The sequence below is a fragment of the Haemaphysalis longicornis genome, unplaced genomic scaffold, assembly GCF_048455015.1.
Source record: "Haemaphysalis longicornis isolate Haplotype H1 unplaced genomic scaffold, Haemaphysalis longicornis Haplotype H1 scaffold_5, whole genome shotgun sequence".
NCBI lineage: Eukaryota > Metazoa > Arthropoda > Arachnida > Ixodida > Ixodidae > Haemaphysalis > Haemaphysalis longicornis.
In genome coordinates, this window is record NW_027526385.1 from 137,458,178 (window position 1) to 137,482,169 (window position 23,992).

Consider the following 23,992-nt stretch of genomic DNA (forward strand, 5'->3'; position numbering starts at 1 on the left):
ACGTTTTGAATTAATACTGTTTGTCATTGTTTATGCAATGCTCTCTTACCGGGGCCAAAGAATTGGCGTGCAGTATTCCTAAATAAATAAATAGATAAATAAATAGTGCTTAACGTTCATGTATGCTGCGAGCCACCGAAACGTTCACAACGACACCCACGTCGACTCAAGCCCTAGTTTACCCGCGGAGTCTGACTACGCAGCCCAGACGAGAATTTAAGACTCTCATTGAGTTTTCTGAGCGATAAAGGGACCCTACAGCACTTACTACCGACTATTCTGAATGAATTTTTGGGTCATATTTATTGTTGTAGCAATCTTCTCCCGAAACCATGAGAGAAATTTGTGCTGGATTACCGTAACGGCAGAAAATAAAATATAGTGAATAATATTTTCCTCTCAACTCGACCTCTGGCTACTCGACGATGGCTGAGCGCTCTCTCCCGATTCGTAAGCGGCTCCGGGAGTTCTCTTTGGTGGCCTTCAATATACGACAGGCCGGTGATTTCATATCATCTTCTCGGGGACGTGGGGTACTACCAGCTGGGATTAGAAACAAAGCAGACATTGGTGCGGGCTTGGTACCGCAAGATTAAGCTAGGGCATTTTGAATGGAACAGGCACTTGTCGAGTTGCCTGGTTGAAAGTGAATTATCGTATGAGTCCCACTGAGCCGGCACATAACAAACAAGAAATAGTAAAAACTGTATGTCCACCATCAGGCATACAAGATGACGGTGCAGAGCGCCAATTAGACCACTTATTCACCGCGAAAGCAAGAAATTGCCGCGGCGCTGGCCACCAACATCCAATAGGACCGCTATCGCTTTAGCGTAATAAAATAAATCGGTGGATAATCGGCAAACGTGAAAAAGGCGTGATTCGTTTTCCCAGGTCTTTCAGAGATATTCTCGAGCTTAGCGCTTCAAAGCACGTGCCATATACGGCTTAGGTATTGCTGGGAGTGTACTTTTACATTGCGTCGGTTTATTTTCACTGCTCAAAGCGGGATGAAGTATTGGCCGCGAGGCCCACCACTGGAAAGGCTGGCGCTGCGATCGTTTTGACGTCACTTGTAGGTTCCCCCAGATCCCCGTTCCTATCTTCCTGCGTAGTTGGGTTGCAGCGCGTGACGCTTCATTCGCGACTCGCTTTGTGAGCGCGTTTTCGCCTTATTTCTTGGTGTTTGAAGTTAATTAGGAGTAAGCGAGGCGTATTTTGACCACCTGGGACTTCATAGCCGTATCAACTGCGGTAGCTTGCCTACAAACGGCGTGAGAATGGTAGTGTATTTCTCGGTGCCGCAGTGCCGGACGTACGCGACCAAACCAGGTGTAAGCTTTTATATTTACCCCAAGTGTAAAAAAGTGCGGGATGCTTGGCTAGTAAAGCTGAAAATGGAAAACGATGCCACCGTTAACTCACGGGTCTGCAGCAAGCACTTCCGCGACGAGGATTTCGTGTATGCCGCCTCCGCTAAGATGTTCGATAAGTGCTCGCCGTCGCTCACGCCAACTTATCGCGGACGTTTATCACCGGTGTGAGTAGGAAAAGTGTGAGTCAGGCTGGAAGAAGCGGGGACTTACACCCGAAGCTGTGCCGTTTGTGAATCTCCCTGTGCGTCCTTTGGCCCGCCCGTGACGGCCAGAGCGTCGTCCAAACCGGGCGCAAAACAACGGTGAATGAATGGCTAACCTGCTTTGCCAAATTGCGAGCGACAACAAAAATAACGAGCGCCCTTCTAACCGACCGCTTTCATTTTTTCCGCTGTCCTTACGAAAATAGGCAAAGCCATTCGATTTTATTACGATACACTTCCCATCTCTGTAATTCGCAATAATTTCGCGAGCATGCTCGAGTGCTCTCATTCGGGAATGCATTCAGAGCTACTAGCAGAGCTGGCTTGCAAATACAATAAATGCGTGGTGATTGAATATCTAGAGAGAAAAGTATGGGTTATGCAGTACCCATGCAAATGGCGCACTTCCCACATCTAAATGTCTACCTAGCCAATTTTTATGCTTGTTCAGAATAATTTCTCTCACATATGGAAGTTTTGTAGTTGTCGGTAATAAATACAAAATATTACCGACGGTACAAAAAAACAAATGGGTGAGTTTTGTTGAAGCGCTCTTTCTGAGGTTATTTCTATCATGTTGCTTTTTCCACTTGTGATACGTATGACTCGTAGTATTGTGCCTGACTGGATCTGAAGTTTTGGCCTGGCACACAATTCGGGCTACTGTCTGTATCAATGGGGCCATCACTTAGCAAGGCAATAAAATTAGCGGCGAGATTATGCATTCGATAATTTGACGTTTATATTTAAAACATTTTGTGATACTATTGCATTTGTACAGTAGTGGCACACATTTGCTTATGATGCAAGCTAACTTTTCCTGCATTTCCTCAGTGTACAGTGTTGCAATGTACACCCTACGTTGATGCATCCTGTCCACAATGCCCCATATAAATCAAGGCTTGTAGAAGATCGTGTAGGCAGCAATTTGCAAGTAGAAGATCTTGTCGAAAGCACTTTGCATCCGACATATTTTATTCATTGTTTAGTCATTTTTACTGTATGCCACATGAGCTCTGAGAAATTGAGACAGTTTGGGTGGAACAGACAGGACTACGTTTATACATGCAGGCTTAACTGTCTTCAGCATTTTCAAATGATATCAATATTTTTAATAACGGCCTTGAGCTACTGCGCTCAGCCACAGCAAATAATTTACAGACTTGAGAAGGAGCGCTTACGGTTTGGCTAGCCACCGAACACAGTACATTTATAAGAGGTTGTTGTCTACTGTGTGTACTGATTATTTAATCGAGTAGACACTAAACTAGAAGTTGGCTGCAGGTGCACTTATCTAAGCATTTGTGTGTAAGTACAGCTCAATAGCTTTTATGCTCATCATTTCGTGCCAAAATGTGTTTTTATGACTGAGTATAATTGATGTTTTGTTGCATAGATATCAGCTATTGCATTAAAAAAATTATTCTGCTTTATTGTGCTTAGATGGTCAACATAAATTTTGATTTTCAGAAGAATCACTTCATTGCATACGCAAAGGCTAATTTTTTAAACAAAACATGGAATTGGTAGTCGTTACAAAATCGCAATGACATGTGCATACCGTGGAAATACTTTCCATACTAATGGACACTACTCTTATATTCCCAGAGGACAGACCCCTGGCCGTAGTCTTCCCTAAAGACGCCTTGAACGTGTTGCCCACTGGAGACGCCCAGCCAAGCAGTAGCTCGGATGGCCTTGCGGAACCCAATGACCTGAACCCTGCTGAAGATGGAAATGAAGGTAAAATTACACCACATTTTTCAACCACGCATTTATTGTTGTTTGTTGATTGCTTGTTTCAATAAATACACATTGTGTTCTTCAGGGGTCCCTGCTGATATGATAGCTGTCACTAAAGAAATAGGTGTTCAGGTGGACACTTCCAACAGTCAACGCAGCCAGCCCTTCAGCATTTCCAAGGTCCAAGACGAAAAGGAGCTCAATGTGCTTGCTGGACTTCCATGTTTTGAATTATTTTACAACATTTGTGACCTGTACACAGAAGGTCGTGTACTTGCACACGCAAAAAGCTTTTGCATTTTAATCAAGATGCAGTGCTCGTGACTGTTATGAGGTTACGCCACATGTCATTTTCAGTTCTTGCTGTGTTGCATCAGAGATTTTTAAGTCCACTGTAACAGTCTCAGCCACAATATTAACAAAATCTGTGTACTGTTGTGGACAATTTGAAGCTGTTGTGGACAATCTGGCCGTGGACTTAAAGGACTACACTAGTGTGAGGGCAGCTTTAGACTTTACCGAGGTGCCGCTGCAGCGGCCGAAAGAACTGGAGTCTCAGTTGCTGATTTACAATTGGTACAAAGGCACTTACAAAGGAAAGGTGTTAGTCTGCGAGACACCAGGAGGTCACATCAGTTATGTAAGTCAAGCATTTGGTGGGAGAGCATCCGACTCTTTTATAACAAAGGAGAGCAAAAGGAGAAGTGTCTTCCATCCATCGACAGCGTCATGGTTAATAAGGGTTTTCTGATTGATCAGCTGTGCCTCGAATACCATGTCGAAATGGTGAGACCACCGTTTTTGCATAACAAAAAGCCACTTTCCAAACATGACGCGGAAAGAAACCGAAGTATTGCAGCTGCCTGTGTGCACGTTGAAGGCGCCATTCAGCGCATGAAACAGTACAAAATTCTAACAGGTAACCTGGGCATCGAACGTTTTCCTTACATCGATGACATATTGCAAGTTATAGTTGGGATTGTAAACCTCTCCAAGCCTATATTCACCAACGACAAGTTCTTAACACAGCCCATTGACGTGTAAATTAGTGTTGCTTGCTCAGAAACTTCATTTCTTCAAAGGGGCTATGAAGACAAAACACGACTTTGTTTGATTCAAAAGATTTGGTATTTTATAGTATCCGCAGAGCGTTTATGGGAGGAAACAATGCTTCATTCACTTAAAAATTAAATATTTCCAGCCAAAGTTTTGATTCTCTCCCGTAGCACTGTATGTTTCGTGATGTCTGCAATGACATATCATTGTAACAAAGCAATCTTTCGAAGGAACTAAACTTGCAAACTCTTTATGGTCCCTTTAAAACCCTGCAGCACGCATTGCAACGTTTTGAAAATCTAGCGCTTTCGGAACGCAGTCAACAAGTGCATCCAGTATTTAGGTTAGGTGGCCTGAAAGTAACCAACCTAAATATTCTTGCTGTACACCCGTCACATAACTTAGAAACTTGCTCAAAACATTCTTTCGCTTTTTCTCTGTCTGGGAAGTTTTCACATGCTTGAATGATGTCGGTCAAGCAATGCTGTGAGTATAGACTGGTTTTCTTTCTGTTGCTGAAATATCAATTCTAAAGACACTTTAAAAACAATTACAGCAAAAGCACAGCAGAAACTGTAAGCTGTATCTGCTGCGGTGATCATATTTCATGGTGCCGCTCTGTGCTGCTTCCAGGCAAGAAAGCAAGTGCTAGTCTGCACTGCTGCAGGGTCCTTTAAAATAGTAAAAAGTGTTTTGTGCTGCGGAGCCCAAGGACGCAGGTTCGATTCATGGCCGTGGTGGCTGCTTTTCTGATGGAGGCAAAAAGCGAAAACGCCTCTGTTAATTTTTGTGCAGATTAAAAATCCCCAGGTGGTCAAAGCAATCTGGAATACTCCAATACGGCGCACCTTATCGCCGGTGTACTGTCAGCATGTTAACCCTCTGAATCAATCGAGTTTTTTCTTGCCAATAGTTTGAAGCATTACGTGCCTTTAGCAGAAACAAACGTATGAAAATTCTGTACACCTGTAAATTTATATCTTGGGTCAATGTTTCATTTTCTTGCTTGTCAGCAATTGTCAACTGATGTGGCCCTTATGCCACGACGTCGGTTTCGTTTATGATTTGTCACGACAGTTTCTGTGCCATTATAAAAGTGCACAAAAAATCAAGACATGAGATTACTTTTTTCCCTGTGTAGCGTGTGGCAGCACATATGATTTAAAAAAAGTCAACTGCACGATCCACAACAATATAAAAAAGGCATCATCAAACGTTATAGAAAACAACAAGGAATTGGTGCTATCCTGGCAAACAAAGATATCAGCACTTGTCAGGTGGGCAAGGGCCATCTGTACCTTAACTTGGCAAAAGTATTTGCTCGTTTTCTACAAGCATGGAGTCTCGCTTATTGCCATTTCCTTCTCTTTGAACTTCTCTAAGCTCAGGGAGCACTTCACCTCCCATATCCTGCTAGTGCAGCAGTCGCAGGAGCCTATCCCATCTGTGCAGGCACCAATGCAGGGGTGTTCTGCCATGATGAGAAGCCCACTGCTCTCTTCTCTCAAATTTTGATGGTGCGTCTGAAGTACTGCATACGCCTCCTTTGCAGTTTCTTCGAGCAGTGCGCCTCCCACCATGGCAGAAGTCTGCACATTATGCTGCCTCGCCACTGTTTTGAGAAGTGACCAAATGTCGTGAGGGCCCATTTTTGTCCTGACAGTGTTCATTCTGGTGTAGACATTGTAGGTAATGGACACAGTGACCATTCCCTGCCTGTACAACATCCACAGCAGCGATTCGGCTTGCTGCAGGGTGAGGGTTGCTATCTCTTACCTGTTTTATGGCGTGAAAGTGCTCTGGATGTATTTGTACGTATCGTCTACTGAAGATGTTCCTGCTGCAACTGAGTTTTTCTATTTGTCTGTGGCCATGGTTGGGCATTAGATGTTTCTGGGGCCGATAGCAGCTGTTGAACCACGCAGAGGCCCTCCTCTGCAGTGGTTCTGCATGGCTCCAAGGAACACCTGCTGGCAGTTGCAGTGCTGGCACGAGCGTTTCCAGCCACATAACATATGAAATGCATAAGTTGATGATGATAGTTGGATTTTTTTTGCCCAAGCCCAGATAGGGCAAAATGCATAAGTTGCAAAGCATCAAAATCATTGTGCAGTACGAGGCAAAGTCACAAGTTTGTGCAGTGTATCTGAAGACACAGATCAGCAGGGCATTTGCGGGGAACATCTAGCCGAACAGGTGGTGGCACTGGCTGTGGTGCTGCTGTTTTCACATCAATGTATCTGCTTGACACACTCGTTGTCCAGCTGCGGCACATCCTGTCACTACTTGTATGCGTTGTAAAATCAACTGTGACGTGAGAGCAGAGCAAAGTAGGAGTCAAAGTAATGGAGAATAGAAATGATGGCGACGAAGTGCTGATAATGAACAACAAAAGGAGCAACAGGCAACCAATGCCGCTGCAAAAGTAAGCATTCATGAGAATTTAAACTGTCAAAAAAACCTTCACGATAATCTTAAAACAGCAGCGGGTGCCACATTGGCCACTGTGTCACGAGGAAGACCTTCAGACAGAACGGTAAAAGATAACATAAGAACATGCATATTGGTGTTTTTTGAATAATTTGTTTTTTTAATTTACATTTTGGGCGCTTGAACATGTTGATTTCTATCTAATTGGCTGTAAATCTGCTATAGTTCTGCCTGCACGGGTGTTGTTCCCCACTTTTTTCTTGTTTTCGTTTGGAAGGGGGATAACACAAAAAGGAAGTGGAATTGGTTAGATCGCAATGGATGGTTGCCACTGTGGAAACCAAAATAATTTCCTTTTTTTTCTGTCACAGATCTTTAAAGTTCTTTTGAATTGGTGCTTTACAGTGAAGCCAAGTGAAAATATTCAATTTTGTTTTTTTTGTTGGCTATGCTTAGTGGGCGTCATCACCTTCATAGCTGCATATGCAAACTAAAGTTGCGGCAAGTATGGTGTAAGGACTGACACCTCCAGCAATGCAGCATCAATAATAATGCATACCAGGCGACCAAATTAGACATGACCAGTTATGTACACTAACATGGTGCAGACAGGCATAGTGTACATTGCAAAACTGCTGGCTGTATACTAGTGCGTGTTCTTACTGCATTCGCTGTGACTGAGCGCAGATGAGCTGTAGGGCAATCCATGAAGTAGCCTCTTCAGTATGCTGTCTTCTGGCAACATGATGTGCTCCTTCTTGACCTAAAACAGCATTTCATTGGCATCCAGTCATTAAATGTACCCAAAAGAAGCAGGTCACTAGGCCGCCCCAAAGGAGTCCTGGACTGAGGACCCCGCCCACTTACAAGCTCGATCAACATGTTCCATAAAGTTTTCTCCTCCTTCTCCTACTTCTCCTCCTGAAACGTGCAGTGGGATTTTATTGCATTATAGTGTAACTGAATAGGTAGAGCACGAAAATTTTTGTGCACTGGTGTGTCACATTTACTTGTTAAGGCTGGACGATTGACAAAATTTGTTTCGTCAGTTTTCGAGCACAATGCGCAGAACATAGCAGATGGGGTTAAGAGGGCACGAGCAGTTTTTGTTGTAAAGTAAGTGGAACACAGTTATGCATTCCGTTCTTGCTACCCGAGACTGAAGGTGTGTACATAAACCGTAGGTTTGCTTCCATTCTTATTTCCACGGGAAGATTGTTGAAGTTGCTAATATTTATGCAATTAAGGTAAATTAGACCCACTGTGAGATGTCGGGTTGAGATTATCCTTTGTGCCCTACATCTACTATTTCACAAACAGTGAATTGTAAAATGAACATAGCTTAGTTACCTTTTTTGAGCTTGGTAGGGCCACAATCTTTCTGGGCTGGTATTTTTCTTTTACCCCCAATTTTTGGGCCTTGCCCAATTGCTGGGGCAGGTCTGTAGACAACAGCACACTGAATTTCTTTTAGTATTTAATATGCAGCAGGAGTGCTACCATGTGCTTGCACTTCTGCTGGCTAAAAATAAATTGCCATCTGTGAGATTCAAAGCCGTGAAACTGTGCTAGGAACTAAGCAATGTGGAAAAATGCAATATTTATTAAAACACTTGCTGTAATTTGGGCTGTCTTGTACTCATTGCATGTGAATATATATATGTGAATAACATCTTTTTACATACACTTATGTTGAAACAGCTGCAATGAAACGATGAGGGGTCTTTTACAGAACCAGTTTTTAAAAATGTTTACGCCCGTTTTTTGTGCAAATAAATGCTACCACCACTGTTATTTTGTCATACCCTGCTTTGCACGAACAGGACGCTGCAACCACTTCTCTGCTGTTTATAACGTCTTCAAGTTCGTGTGGTCCTTTGTGGGCGCTAGAGTTTGCAGTACTAGTGCAGCCAGTTTAGTCTGTTCATCTTTTCGCTCCTTCACGCTGCACACGACGACGTGCTTTGCTTCGTAAACAGCCTCCCCCTCTTTCAGCAGGCGCGAGTTCTCGAACGTCTTATCAATGAACGCGAGGACACTAGAGAAAGGCAGGCTCGCTAAACAGAAAAATAACGGAAAGTACGCGCTTAAAATGTAGTCAGCCATTGCGGGGTGCTAACTAAATGTAAACAGGATGTCTACACTGGCCTCTAAAGCGTTGAAAACTCGCATTCATTGTCGACGAAGTCGCGAAACGTAAACATAGCAGTAGTATGCAGTACGGCGGTGATTGTTATTCAAATCAGGGCATAACTAAAACAAGTATAGGCACTGATTAAGTCAAATTTCACATCCTACCAGGACAAGCATGAGCAGTGAAGCAAACCGCACACCGTGCTCGCACGGTCATTGTCGGCGCATGTGCGCCGTGCGCGCGGCGAAATTGCTACTGAGCGGCACCGCTGCCATAGCTGTTTACATACTTCTTTCGTAACGAACGGACACCTTACCTTCTTCAACATCGGCTCCGTCGTCTTCCATGGTGTTGGCGAGCTGTTCCCAGCTCTCGGTCACGATAACAGCAGCAGCTACCTGGACGCGGAGGTACTGCCGGGGCACGCGAGGAGTTCGCGTGGCCGGGCGGGTTGAACGTGCCGTGGTTATACGCGAGTCGTCTATTGCTTTTCGGAATTATGTTAGGTCCGTAGACCGCTTTCTTGGGTAATTTGCATCAGAACCGCGTGTACACGGTGGCCACAACAAAAAAATTACACGTGGTCGTATACGCAGAGAAAACGTGTTGTAGCAGACGACTAAACACGGAGTCCTACAAGTGACGTCACTCGTAGGTGGCGCCACGGTATGTCCTCGAGGCCAATAATGTCGGGTAGCAGTGGAGCAGCAGCCACTGATAAGAGCACAACACGTTACTGTGACAGTAGATGAGCCATCTTGACCGAAATGACAACTCCACCTACACACAGTGTCGGGTCTTGCAAATTCCGAAGTGAATACTCGTCATGGGTCTGCTACTGGAAAAAAATAATATGTTGCCACGAAGAAGTAGCTGCTGGTATAAAACTGTTGGTACTTTCAGTTTCCCGAAAAGTGAAGTGGCAAAAGGGAGCCAAGGTCAACTGCGTGCCAAGGTAGACAACTGGACACAAAAGCCTGCCCCCACTTTGTTCACGTCAGGTGTACTTAAATGCAACATGGGATTACTACACCCGTTGTCTGGTTTCACGACTGACTGGGCAAATGGTTTGGCTCTGGAAGTGGGCCGCCGCAATCAAAGACTCGAATTCATAGTGGTAAACCAAATCCTTTTGACGGCGTAAGCCAAAGCAGTTGTGACATAAAGATGCGCCCACCAGATACGGCTGCGAAATATTGCAACAGGATACGCGGACGGTGAGTTTTCGGGAGGACGAAAATTGATTAAAAGTTGCTCCAAGAGTGTCATCTTGTGGGTACAAAAAACATAGTATTGCTTCCAGATTGCGGCACTCGAAACTGATAAAAAAAAGCACAAGGAATAGTTACAAAACAGACGACCAGGTCATAAATTCGGCAAAAGATTTGCTCTAGGACACCCAGGCACTCATCGCACGAATCAGTGAAACCATGTTAACAGTAATGTTTGGCCTAGACCACTACTGCGATCTAGTAACTGCTAAAGTAAAGCCAGTGACCACGACGCTCAATGCAGAGACAGCGTTGCAAAGCTGCAACGTCTAAGGAACTCTGCCCAGGAATCCTCTGCCACGCAGTGTACAAGCTGAAGACAGCTTGTACAAGCAGTGTACAAGCTGTCCACGCAGAAGACAACGTCGGGTCAAAGGTTGTGAGCCGTTTCTGGAACATTAACCTCGATTGGAGAAACATTCATGGATAAACAAAGATCTAACTAATAAGTTGTGATGACACAACCCGAAAGGATGTTCGAAAAAAGAAAAAGCGATGTTAGGCAGCGTTTTTGTTTAAACGAGATTTCACACTGCGGACAAAATTCGAGGTTGTGACGTAGTAGCTCCACAGCAAGCCAGCCTAGTTGGAAACGATTCATGATTGGACTTGCGCAAAACAAACGGGGACGAGGAAGAACGACAAGGCGAGCGCAATCAAAGACTCGAATTCATAGGGGTAAACCAAATCCTTTTGACGGCGTAAGCCAAAGCAGTTTTGATATAAAGATGCGCCCACCAGATACAGCTGCGAAATATTGCAACAGGATACAGTTGGCAAGGCCAAAGTGCCAAGGCCCGTCAAGGCCCGTCGCCAAGTTGCCAAGGCCCGTCGCACCTTTTGGTTGATCATTGCGCAAAACTTATCTGGGGCGGTAGGGAGGTGATCGGAAACTGTGTGTGGAACGGTCGGATGATTCAAAGCAAACCTAGAAATGTCGGTTGCAGATGAAGTAGTAAGAGAGGCGATTGTAGTTCCATCGGGAAGGACTTGAGTGTAAAAGCCAAAGCTGATGAGAGGCAAGCTAACGCTGTTGTGCTTGATGGTAAAAACAATGTTTGGGAAGGCCAAACTGCACGTCGGAGAACGGCGAAGATGGGAGCGGCAAGGTTGTCACCATGAGGAATCGCAATTAGAAATAGCGACCGGAACATAGGTCGCTGGTTGACATGGGAGGACAACGTATTGGGAGGATCATAAGCGCAGGCGCCTAACGTTTGTAGACGACATTGTCCTGTTCAGTCACAAAAGCCACGACTTGCAGCTCATGCTTTGCCAGTTGTGCTCTGCGAGTGTAATTGCAGGCCTAAAAATAAACACAAAAAATCCCAGGAAATGTGCTTAAAAATAAACACAAAAATCCAGGGTAATGCCGAATCAACCCTTTAAAGAACATCATTTTCAGGTAGCAATGAAGTGTAGGAAACAGTCACCGAATACGTATAATTGAGCAAGTCATAGCTGCTGACCCAAACCATGAACGAGAAATTACCCGCAGAATAACAACGGGATTGTCTGCGTTTGGTAAGAATTCAGATATCCTGATTGGCACACTTCCTGTGTAACTCAATAATCTTGTATTTAGTAAATCCGTACTTCCAGTCGTGGCTCTGGGTGCAGAAACTTGGAGCCTCACCAAAACGACTTGACAGGAAACTAAGATGGGTACAAAGGGCCACGTAACGCCGAATGCTAAGGGTCAGGCTGAGGGACAGTAAAACAGCCGCTTGGATTAGGGAACTGACTAAGGAAAAGTTCATTCTAGTGCGAATATTTTGAAGGAAATGGGCATGGGCTGCTCATCTAGTGCGATAGAGGGACACCACGTGGACCATCCGTTTGACAGAGTGGCTACCAACATACCGCAAATGCAATAGGGGTCGGCCGAGAATTCCATGGAGAGATGAGCCCCAGACCTTTGGAGGAAAACATGAACTCAGCACTGGACAGACGTGGCTGTAGATTGTTGGGAGAGGATTTGGTGCTGCTGTGGACACAAACAAGCTTATGATGATGATGAAGCGCAGCGGGGGTGCGTCGCTATCAGGAGTTTGTAACTAGAGATGGAGAAGTCCCGCTGAACAATCAATGAGCGCGGCATGTTCCCACAGGAAATCGCGGTGAAGGGCAATGTTGGGAGGTGATTAGCCATAAACAAAGAATAAAACAGGTGTTCTGGCCGGCGATACTTCTCGAGAGGTGCACATTCCAGCAAAGACTGGCATACCACCGTTACCAACTTGGATATGCGACAGAGCCGGTATCAGAACTTTGCGTAGACGGCGGCGGAGATTTGCACCTATAACCGAGATATGTGCCTTGGTATAAATTTGAGCACTAACAGGTACGCCGTCAACATTCCCGTGAAGAATATTTTCTCTGGTTGGTAACATGAAAAGACGATTGTCGGTCAAGTTCGGGAATGAAGCATCACCTTCGGGAGCACCAGTCACTAGGTTTTCGACGCGGGGCATCGGTAGTTGTTCAGAGGGGAAGATAGGCGGCGCTGCGGAGAGCAAGACTGTCTGCGTGCGGGAGAGGTCGAGCGGCCAAATCTAGGTATGGAGTAGGAGGAGGTGTCGGCAGTGCGCTGCTGGGAGGAAGATGCAAAACGACGCGACGCCTGGTCAATTGTATTGTCGTTCCAGGTGTTCTGAGTAGGAGGAAATCCGCGCGTGCGACAGAGCTGTGCCGCTTCACCGACACGTCGGCAATTAATACATGTAGGGCTGTGATCAGACGTCCTATTTTCCGCCTAGTTTCTGTAAGACGGGGGCCGACGCTGGGCGCGGCAATTCGGAGGAGAGTGCACCTGTCCAAAGCGATTTATTTCATGAAGCCGCGTGGCAGGTAATTTGATGATAGGCTGGGTAGCTTACTTGAGAGACTGACTGCCGGCCATGCTCGCTATTGAATCCAGCATAACCACTGGTATCACCGAGATCGCTAGAAAAATTTCATGTGCTGTGGAGTGTGAGCCAGTGACCGCTCTCATCGCATCGATCTGGTGGCGTAAAATGCGTATCACTGTTTTAGCAGTTGCCTCCAAGGCTAGTGGGTGGTGAAGGTGCAAACGGTGCCTCGCACGTAAACTGGCGCCGGTATTAGGAATGCGAATGAGCTGGTGTGTAGGTCGACGGCTTTTTGCCTCCTCGAAATGGTTGCAAAAACTCAAAATTGTGTTTACGGTACAGAAGTCCTTGCACACAGTCAGGATATAGGAATTACCAGCTCTACCTTTCAAAATGTAGCCAAATTTATCCGGCTCCGGCATACGATCATCAATTTGTGGCGAAAGGCCGGTACGCCTAGGATGTAGCAGACGTATGGCTCGGTTGACGCCTGCCCTCAGGACGCAAGCTCCTTTTTCGCTACGAGCTGGCGACCAGTGGAATTGCCAAAAATGGCAACCATCTCCGCCTTCAGCTACCTCGGCTAGTAAGTTTGGCTTCGCTGGAGTCATACCACGTCTTCGCCATACCTGTCAGGCAAGACATGAGGTTTGCCAGAATAATGGAGGGATCCCAGGGATTGTGGGCAGTCACACAGTTGTACAAGCTGACGCAGTCTTCCACCTCGACATCGTCGGTGCGGTAGTCGAAACCAGGTTCTCGCGGCTAGCTCACGATGACCAGCGGCGTAAATGCGCTCGTTGGTTCAGACGGCCCTGACATTGTGGGGTCTCGGTGGTGATGCCCGCTTCGCAGGTCTGTGATCAGGATCTCCAAGTGAGCCATGTTGATGGCTCACGTGGCCCAACAAAGCGGCTGGATGGAGCAAAACGGGCCCATACAGCACTATCCACCGAACGATACAAGGTGAAGCGGTATTTACAATGATGTATTTCCAATACTTATTTTGAGGCTAGGTATTAAAAACCCTGTGGAAGACAGCAGCTTGCCAGCCATGGTGGCGGTAGTAGTGGTAGCCCATGAACTGGCGCATACCCACTCACAGCCAGGAAAACAACTCGACGCGCTACATCGTCACTGTCCTCTTCATCTGTCGTCTTTATGATGATCCTGGCATAGCACAGTACATGTAGCACCCTCTTTGCAGGGAATTGAATTATTGAACATTCACAATATTTCTAAGGTTGCCTTGCGGCAAAGCAATCCATCAGCTTGCTGACCAACGATACCTACCCATTAGAGGCCACCCAGCGTAATATATCGAGGGGGGCGGGGAAGATTGCTCCAACTTCTCCTTTTTCACAAGTAGCTCACAGGTTCCAGTATCAGTTTCATAAGCATTGACTGAGCATAGGTACTACGCTCTGGCTACGCCCGCACAAGTCAAGAAGACGCCTTCATACTAATCTCACGTGTGCTCACCTCTTTCGGCAACAGCTTAGCAGCTCGAGGTCCTCAAAACACTATCCATATAAAGTTTGATGGCTACTAAAAAAACGGAAGGAAACATGCACTTCATGGGCAACAGAGACAAGAAAACGAGGGGCGGGAGGGCATTTTAAAAAACACATGGGCCAGCTAAATCTAAGGCACGCCTTCTGCAGCTTTAGCCCCTCTGAGACCGCATCGAATATGCCAAGAAAGTACGGAAAAAAACCGACAAAGTAAATCTTAGATACGACACCCTTTATATCAATACAAGTAAGTATATTTATGATAAACGAAGCGGCGAAGTACAGCGGGTTACCTGACTAGAGAACCCAAAAAAATACAACCTGTCATTTTTGGTTGTCAATTGCCGAAGCATTAAAAATAAAGTAGATAAGCTTTCCAGCATTATTAACATGACAATTCTGCCACTAGTACTTGGTACGGAGCTATGGTTAGATACTGATATTAAAGATAATGAAATATTTCCTTCAAATTATGTCTGTTATCGGAAATACTGGAAAGAAATTGGTGGGGGCGTGTTCATTCTTGTAAAAAACGCAATCAACTGCCGCCCCCTGGAAGTTTACTCGGGAATATGTAAAGCTGTGTGGGCCCCAACTAACCTCAGTAATGGTGTGAATTTATCAGTGTCGTGTTAATACCGTCCACCGGGTACGGTAGATAAAATGCTTAGAGACTTCGTAAAGAGAATGGAACTTATTCAGGCAGATAGCTTGGTTATACGAAGTGACTTCAACTTACCTGGTGTAAATTGGTCCCACTTAGCTGCTTTGCAAGAAGAGCGAACCACGCTGGGCATCGAAGTGTTTAAAATGAGCTGCTCATTTTCGCTCTCTCAACTGGGGTCGCAACCGACACGAGGCGACAATATTCTGGATTAATGTTTGGCAAATATTTTGGCAGGAGGCAGCTTGCGGCCGATGCTGCTCGGCATAAGCGCTCACAAAGCAGTTTTCTTTGAGATGTCACTCGAGTACGCGCGAATGCCAGACACTGGTAATCGACGCATTTATTACTATAATAAAGCTAACACTGCTAAAATTTCACTTTCGCTTGACAAGTATTATGACGTTTTCGAAACTTTTTCCGAAAGTTGTAGGGTTCAAGAGTTGTGGAAAATTCTCAAAAGTAAACTTTTAGCACTGGGTGACAGGTACTTACCATCCTGGGTATTGACAACGCGCCGTAATAAGAATAAACCATGATTCAATAAGCAGTCCGTCATGTCAGTAACAAAAAAAGATTTATGCGTCTTTTGAAAGAAATCCTAACTTGTGGAATAAAGTAAAATTGAAAGCTGTGACGCATGAGTTTAAAGAAGCCGTTAGGAAAGCCAAAAACTCGTTCTTTTATTCTTTTAACAAGTTCACGCGCGTGTTGTGATTGATTTATTGATTGATTGATTGTAGGGTTTAACGTGCCGACGCAACGCAGGCGATGAGGCGCGCCGCAATGGAGGGCTCCGGATTAATTTTGACTACCTGGGGATCTTTAACGTGCGCCGAAATCTCGTACACACGGGCGTTTTTGCTTTTCGCCTCCATCAGAAAAGCGGCCGCCGCGGCCGGGAGGTGTTGTGAACCATCCGAAGGAACTATGGCGATTCATTAAATTTAATAGAAAGGACCAAGTGTAGATTCCGGCTCTCGAATGTAATGGTGCTATAGTATCTGATAGTCGCAAGAAAGCTAAATGCTTAAATACATTTTTTAGTTCCGTTTTTACTGAATGGCAGCCTGGTACTGATAATTTTAAATTTGGTTTCCTTTGTGCTGAACCAAGGGGTGATACTGAGTTTGATATACGCGGAACTGAGCAGCAGCTTTTACGTTTGAAACCGGCCACTGCCATGGGGCCCGATGAATTACTTACAGCGTTGCTATCGTCATGTGCTGCCGGTTATCAAAATATTTCCGAATTCTTTTTTCGAGGTCAGTAAAAGAAGGAATTCTACCAGATGACTGGAAACTTGCAAACCTTGCGCCATTTCATAACTCGGGACAACGTAGCCTCGTTCCCAATTATAGGCCTGTTTTTTTGACAAGTGTAGCATGTAAAGTGTTCTAGCACGTGCTTTTTACTCGCTTTATTAACCACTTAAATTAATCCTATCGGCTTAGCCTGCAACAGCATGGTTTTTGAGCTAAATGGTCTTGTGTGACGCAATAAAAACAATTGGCTCAGGATATCGCTGGTTCATTGAAAGAAGCTTTCTCCGTTGACTGTATATTTCTTCATTTCCTCATTGACTTCTCCTTAAAAAATTGACGTGGTTTAACATAAACCCTGAAATTGTTCCTTGGATACAGGAGTACTTGAACTGCCGGAGACAGCTTGTTGTCGTAAACGGTCAGCAGTCTGAAGATGTCGATGTAATTTCGGGAGTACCACAGGGTTCTGTTTCGGTCCCACTATTAATTTGAATTATCATAAATGATGTTTGTTCTGGTATTTCTTCTACAATACGATTGTTTGCCGACGACTGTGTATTATCTAGGATTAGTATTCACTTGGATGACTGTGGCACGATTCAACATGATCTGAATAGGATATTTGATGGGTGTGAAACTTGGGGAATGCAGATCAACCTGCAAAAATCTGTGTTCAAGTGCTTCACGAGAAAGAAAATGCCCCATGTTTATACCTATGGCATTAATGCTACATATCTTAACCAAACGTTCCAACATAAATATCTTGAAATGTATCTTACCTCGGACCTGTCTTGGCGCCATCATGTAAATTATGTATTGTCGAAAGCTTGTCGTGTTTGGGGCTTTCTATGTCTCAACGCGACACGTTTTCCCGTGAAGACCGAAGAGTTGCTGTCCAAAACGAATCTTCGTCCCATATTCGATGATGATGGTTGGATGTTTATGGCGCAAGGCCAACTAGGGCAAAGAGCGCCAAAACAATAGTCATATATGAGGGGTGAAACCCTAAACACTACGAACAGTCATCAAAAAAAAGTAAAATGACAAAACGACAATGAGCATGGCTGGTGTATAGGGCCAGGGAGTGATCACGCGTGGTATGAAATGAGGTCTAAAAATTGAACTTCTTCTAAATATTTAAAAACGCACTTGATAGAAAACATGGGATCATCAGAGAGGAAAAACGCTGGGTGTGGTGGGACTTGTAGTCTGTATAGCTGTGGGAAGTGTTTGCGTCGTGTTGTGTGAAGTGCCTTGCATGTGATTAGTATGTGCACCACGGATAGGGCATCTCCGCACCTGCTGCACTGGGGTCTAGAAGATCCCGTCAGCAGATACGAGTGCGTCGCATGGGTGTGCCCTATCCGCAGCCTACCCAAGGCGACTTCCGTGTGTCTGTTGCGTGCGTCAGCTGTGTACCGTCCCAAGTGTGGCTTTATTACGTGTAGTTTGTTGTCTGTCTGTTCGTCCCAGTGTGTTTGCCATGTTCTCCGCAGGTGTTGTCTTATGTGTGGCTTGAGGTCTGTGTAGGGTACGGTTGTTATGTCTACAGTGTTCCTGAGTGCAGCAGCAGCAGCCCTCTCGTCTGCCAACTCGTTCCCAGCGATCCCTGCATGTCCTGGAACCCAGCAGAAGAGCAGCTGATGCTTCTTTGCATACACAGACATGATAGTGTTAAATACAAGATTAACTATGTGGTTTTTGGGGGGTGTATGCGATGACAGTGCGCGAACAACACTCAAGGAATCTGTGTAGATGATAGACTTTGGAATTTGATTTTCAAGTATGTGCCGTACAATCACCAAAATCCCATACGCCTCTGCTGAAAAAATGGTCGTGTGGACGCTCATGGTTCTGGCTGCACAGAAATTTGGACCATGAGCAGCGCAGGAGACCATAGTGGAGGTTTTAGACGCGTCACTGTAAAATTCTGCAAGTGGGTATTTAAACTGCAGAGACAGAAAGTGCTGCAGTATTGCTGCCTGCGGTACCCGATTTTTGTCAAGTTTCATAAAAGAAAGGTCGCACGACACAGGACGAACTTGCCAAGGCGGTAAACTGTTTGAAAGGGATGACCTGTACACATCCAAAAACAAAGCACTGAGATCCGAGGCTCGCTCTTTTACTCTAAGTGAAAAGGGCAGAGGAACGGATGGGCGATTTACAAAGAGCAGAGATGTGGATGTGTCGTTAAAGACAGGATAAAAAGGATGATTATTCAGCGATGAAATTTTAAAAGCATAAAGCAAGTCCATGTATGTTCGTTGGTTCTCAAGGCTCCACTTATTACACTCAACATAAAGACTCTCAGCAGGGCTAGTGCGAAAAGCACCCGACGAAAGACGAAGGCCCAGGTGTAGAACTGGGTCAAGAATTCGCAAGGCTGTCTTAGTCGCCGACCCATACACCACACTGCCATAGTCCAAACAAGACACAACCAAAGCAGTATACAGAGCGAAGCAAGAGTTATTTGTCGGAACCATAGGATTGGTGGGAGAGAACCTTAAGTATATTCATTGTTTTGAGACATTTATTTTTAAGTTCCTTGATGTGGGGAATGAATCTGAGTTTGTGATCAAACACCACACCTAAGAACTTGTGCTCCTTGTTCACAGGAAGCGACATGCCATTAAGAGTAATGTCTGGGTCCGGATGGACCCCGCGCTTCCTGGAGAACACAACGCAGGAGCTTTTTGCAGGATTCAATTTAAACCCATTCTTGTCTGCCCAGCCGGCAAGCTTCTTGACGCCGAGCTGGACTTGACGTTCGCAGATGGACATATTACATGATTTAAAAGATATCTATACGTCATCTACATACATGGAGTAAGAAATTGTAGGCGGCAGTGCCTTCCCAAGGGAGTTCATTTTTACTATAAAGAGAGTACAGCTTAGAACTCCCCCTTGCGGCACGCCATTTTCTTGCACGTGTACCTTTGACAGTGCAGAACCAACTCTGACGCGAAAGGTTCTCTCAGACAAATAGCTAGCAAGGGTGTTAAACATATTACCAGAAACACCGAATGACTTCAGGTCAGTAAGGATCCCATAACGCCAAGCGGTGTCATAGGCCATTTCTAGGTCGAAAAACACAGTTAAACAGAACTGTTTATGAATGAAGGCATCCTTAATATATGACTCTAGTGCCACAAGTTGATCATTCGTGGATCGCCCCGCCCTGAAGCCTGCCTGGCAGCTCTCGAGAAGGCCGTTATACTCCAAAATGTACACGAGCCTCCGGTGTATCATCTTCTCGAGAAGCTTGCACAGGCAGCTGGTCAGGGCAATGGGTCGATAGCTAGCGGGAGAAGAAGGGTCCTTCCCTTCTTTCAAGAATGCTACAACTATGGCATCCCTCCAAGAATTTGGAATGTGCCCCGAAAGCCATATCTTGTTGAAAAGGTGAAGAAGTGTTACAAGAGTGTCTGTGTGTAAGTTCTGTATCATTGTATATGTAATGTTGTCTGGGCCTGGAGCTGAGGGTTTACACGTGCTCAGAGCACCCCTCAGCTCATGAAGCGTGAACTCGGAGTTATAAGAGGTGGCTGACCTGTCATTGTCAGGTAAAGGTTTCTTTTCGGCCCTGAGTTTGTGTTTTATGAAGGTGTTTGTGTAGTGTGCTGAACTAGAAACGTGTTGGAAGTGTTGTGCGAGTGTGTCAGCCTGGTCTTCGAGTGTGTCCCCTGTTGTACTGACCAGAGGCAGGCTGTGTATTTGATGTCCCTTGAGTTTGCGTATTCGTGTCCATACTTTCCGTGTGTCTGTGTAGGAGTTAATTGATGTTATGAATGTACGCCAACTCTCTCGTTTTGCCTCACGGCGCACACGTTTTCCTAACGCCTTGGCCCGTTTCAACAAGAGGAGGTTACTCGACGTGGGGTACCGGCGAAGGGTACCACGTCTTGTTCTGGGCCTCTCGCGCACGCCTACAGTCCTCATTCCACCACGGCCTCCGCTGGTTGCGCCGGGCAACAGAGGCGTGGGGAATGGACTTTTCGGCGGCGTCGAGGATGTGCGCCGTGAGGAGTTGGGTAGCTTCCTCAACGTGTAGGTGTCCTATGGATGTGGGGTGTAGTTTGGATGTCTCTGTAAATGTGTTCCAGTTAGCTCGTGCTTCATTGAACCTATTATGGGAAGATGGACTGCTCGGGCCTTTACCTATATACGTTAATGAAGTGGGGAAATGGTCACTGCCATATGGGTCCGTGCCCACACCCCACTCGAGAAGAGAAAAGAGAACTGCGGAGCCAATAGCCAAGTCAAGACATGAGTATGTGTTGTGACCTATGTTATGGTATGTAGGCTGTTTATTGTTGAAAAGGCATGCTCCAGAGGATGTAAGAAACCTCTCTATCAGGCGACCTCGTGCATCCGTACGAGAAGAGCCCCAAAGAGAATTGTGAGCATTAAGGCCGCCTGTTAGAATGTATGGTTCGGGCAGCTGGTCAACCAGCGCCTCGAAGTCAGAACTCAAAAGTGTAACATCAGGAGGAATGTATATGGAGCATACCGTTATCAACCTATTAAATATTATTAAGCGTATTGCTACAGCCTCAAGGATAGTGTTTAAAGTGACAGGGTGGCATGCTAATGATTTCTGGACGATTATGGCCACACCGCCAGAAGAGTGTGTGCAGCCATCCCTGTCTTTCCTGTATACCAGGTAACTATTCAAGAAATTTGTGTGTTTAGAATTCAAATGTGTTTCCTGAACACACATTACACTTGGCTGATTGCTATGCAGAATCTCATGCACGTCGTCAAGATTATTCAGAAGGCCTCTGCAGTTTCATTGTACTATGTTCTCTCTTCCCATTATGAAGTGTTCGAAGCTACTGGACTGTGTTGTTTATGTGTCGTCTTTCGGGGCTGTGACTCTCGTCTTTTTTGGCTTGTCGGGAGGCTTTGGCGTCGGGACGCGTTCCTTGCGGTGCACCGCAGACAAGAACGGACCGACGTCCATTTCATCCTCGGATGTCCTCGGAACGCCTGAGGGATGAGGTTCCTTGGACCGCGAACCCTTTGGGGCGCGCTTTTCCTTTCCCGCAACCACCGAGGGATTCAGGAACGCCTTGGATGGCGCAGGCCGCGCGGTGGGGGTGGGAGCTGCCGCTGGCTCCCCCAAGTCCATCTCCTCTGCGCCCTCGCCTGTGGCTTGGGACGCTGGAGTGGAAGTGGAGGATGCAGCATCGCTTCCACCAGACGTGGTTTCCCCCACAGCCGCTGCTGGCTCAGCGAGCGGTGCGGAGGCGGGTTGGGCTGCCTGAGGCAACCCAGGGGGGGGGGGCCGGGGGCGGGACCAAGTCCGACTCGCGGTACTGGGTCCCCGCCGAAACCAGACGCCGCTCTGCCCCCCGGCGAGCTGCGTCGGCGTACCTGCCCAGAGGGAAGGAGGCGAACCTCTTCTGCGCCTCTGAGAAGCTGATGTTTTCGGTTACCTTGATGTTCATGATTTTCTTTTCAAGTTGAAATTTTTCGCATTTCCTGGAGTAGGCCGCGTGTGGACCCTGGCAGTTTACGCAAAGAGATTGTTGCAAGTTACAATTTTCGGACGCGTGGTCGTGCTGGGCGCATTTCGCACAGGTAAGTCTGCCGCGACAGGAGTTTGTGCCGTGCCCGAACCGTTGGCACTTGAAACAGCGCCGCGGGTTCGGTATGTACGGCCGGACTGAACATCGGATGTAACCTGCGTTGATAAATTCTGGAAGGGTGGACTTGTCAAAGATTAGGATGAGGTGCTTTGTCGGTATTTGTTTATCGTCTCTGCGGATGGTTATGCGTCTGACCGCTGTTATGCCCTGACTACGAAGGCCCTCCAGCAGGTCAGCTTCAGATTCATTTAGTAGGTCATACTCGGAAATCACGCCCTGGGAGCTGTTTAGGCTGCGGTGGGGCATGACTCGGATTGGCAGATCGGCGATGCTGGTTTGAGCAAGGAGTTTATTGGCCTGATCCTGGCTACTGACCTCTACAAGAATTTCACCGGTTCGTTGTTTTTTGGCCTTATACGACCCTCCAACAATACCGTCAAGAAATTTTGAAATGAGAAATACCGACTGTGAAGCAAGAGGTTTTGATTGGTCTGTAGATTCCATCACGATGAAGCGAGGATAGTTGTTCGGTTTTGGAGGACTCAAGTCAGGAAGTGGTGGAAAGGAAACTTCGGTGCGGCCCCTTTTCGGGGGCCGATCACGGGTGGGGGGGGGGGGTTTGGAGAATGCCATATGATACATTGAAAAGCAGGGAGGCGGGGGTACTTTCTCCTTTGACCTTACCCTGGTAGTCAAAGAGGTCCCGGAGCTCCCTGCCTGGTAGACAGGCAGGGAGCCCATCGGCCGGAGCTTGACCAAGGCTCCGACGGCCACCGTTCGTGGTTTCTAACCCTCCACCTATAAACACATTGCCAAGGTTAGATCCAGCGTATGTTTGGGGGCTCCGGCTCCGCGGTATCGCCAGTACCGTCACCAAGATTGCTCAAGGTGCCCCGAGCGGGGTTCGTCCCATATTCGAGTTTGCGTGTTCTGTATGGGATCCAGGTATCAAATGTGATATCGAGAAAATAGAAAGAGTGCAAAACCTGGCTACTTGCTTTGTTCTTAAAGATTACTCAAGGAACTTTCGTGTCTCCACTACTAAGCGCAGCCTAGATGGGAATTCGCATCTGCACGTAGGAGAGTACTCAGACTAAACGTTTTTCACAATATATTTCATAACAAAACAGCGATAGACAGAAGTTGGTATTTAATAAGTCCAGACCGTTTCACGAAGGATAGATCACGCCTGTAAAATAAAATAAATACATTGTAGAACCGAATTGTTTAAGCATGTTTTTTCCCAAAAACTATACCGAATGAAATGCGTAACGCAAAAATGCTGTGGCAATTATGTCTAATGATGTATTTTTGTGTTCTTTGCAGGGTATCTTTGTTAAACATGCCGAGTTTTGCTTGTCATTGTTCTTTAAATGATTTCTGTTTTGCCTGTATTTTGTACAAATTTCTACTTTCTCCCCCCACAGTAAAGCCTTCAAAAGGCGCTATGGGTACTATAATAAATAAGATAAATATTAAAATTGAACCGTATCCCATAATATAAAATGCTCTTCACTAACAGTGGTAGGGCTTCAGGCACACAGTAAGTGTCACAACACAATGCGTTCAACTACTTGCGAAGTGGTTCGCGATCTGCCGAAACTTTCTCCGACCATGCCGTCACCTTCTGTCGCTTCACTCACCGATGTCAGCCTGGAAGGAGTGGGTAAGGCACTCGAGATATATACGCCACCGGAAGCACACTGGGAGCTCCAATCTATGGTCTACGTGGCACCGGCCATCGTATGGGCTCTCCTGTTAATTGCAGCCAGGAGGAACCAGCATAACGTAGTCTTCTGTTGCCCGCTCTTCCACATTGTGAGCCACACTCAACCCGAGTGAACACCGACCGGTGACAAACACTCGATCAACATCTGCTTTGCTACCGCTGCG

The 23,992-nt window shown here is 46.1% G+C and overlaps 2 pseudogenes; one reads left to right on the forward strand and one right to left on the reverse strand.

Moving 5' to 3' along the window:
• The first annotated feature begins 3,421 nt into the window (after positions 1-3,421).
• LOC144139903 (uncharacterized) lies at positions 3,422-4,366 on the forward strand (annotated as a pseudogene).
• Positions 4,367-5,791: 1,425 nt separating this feature from the next.
• On the reverse strand, positions 5,792-13,950 carry LOC144139904 (uncharacterized; annotated as a pseudogene).
• Between the last annotated feature and the right edge of the window lie 10,042 nt (positions 13,951-23,992).